This window comes from Arachis stenosperma, chromosome 10, assembly GCF_014773155.1.
Source record: "Arachis stenosperma cultivar V10309 chromosome 10, arast.V10309.gnm1.PFL2, whole genome shotgun sequence".
Classification (NCBI taxonomy): domain Eukaryota; kingdom Viridiplantae; phylum Streptophyta; class Magnoliopsida; order Fabales; family Fabaceae; genus Arachis; species Arachis stenosperma.
The window spans coordinates 19,538,711-19,539,252 of record NC_080386.1 but is presented as its reverse complement, the minus strand read 5'-3'; the positions used below and the strand labels follow the sequence as shown (position 1 = coordinate 19,539,252).

The following is a 542-nucleotide window of genomic DNA, read 5'->3' as shown; positions in this document are numbered from 1 at the left end:
ACTTCCATTGGAAGATCCTCATCAGTTCTTAGCTGAATTCTTGCAAATCTGTGACACTGTCAAGACTAATGGGGTTGACCCTGAGGTCTACAGACTTATGCTATTCCCTTTTGCTGTAAGAGACAGAGCTAGGACATGGTTGGACTTACAACCTAAAGACAGCCTGAACTCTTGGGAAAAGCTAGTCAATGCCTTCTTGGCAAAGTTCTTTCCACCTCAAAAATTGAGTAAGCTTAGAGTGAAAGTCCAAACCTTCAGACAGAAGAAAGGAGAATCCCTCTATGAAGCTTGGGAAAGATACAAACAATTGATCAGAAAGTGTCCCCCTGATATGCTTTCTGAATGGAGCATCATAGGTATTTTCTATGATGGTTTCTCTGAACTATCCAAGATGTCTTTGGATAGCTCTGCTGGAGGATCTCTTCATCTGAAGAAGACGCCTGCAGAAGCTCAAGAACTAATTGAAATGGTTGCAAATAACCACTTCATGTACACTTCTGAAAGGAATCCTGTGAACAATGGGACAAATCAGAAGAAAGGAG

The 542-nt window shown here is 41.5% G+C and overlaps 1 non-coding gene across 1 annotated transcript; it reads right to left on the bottom strand.

Annotated features, from left to right (window-relative positions):
* Nucleotides 1-229: 229 nt before the first annotated feature.
* Nucleotides 230-337, bottom strand: LOC130958238 (small nucleolar RNA R71). Its single transcript, XR_009077370.1, has one exon. It is a non-coding gene; the product is annotated as a small nucleolar RNA R71 (small nucleolar RNA).
* Nucleotides 338-542: the final 205 nt, after the last annotated feature.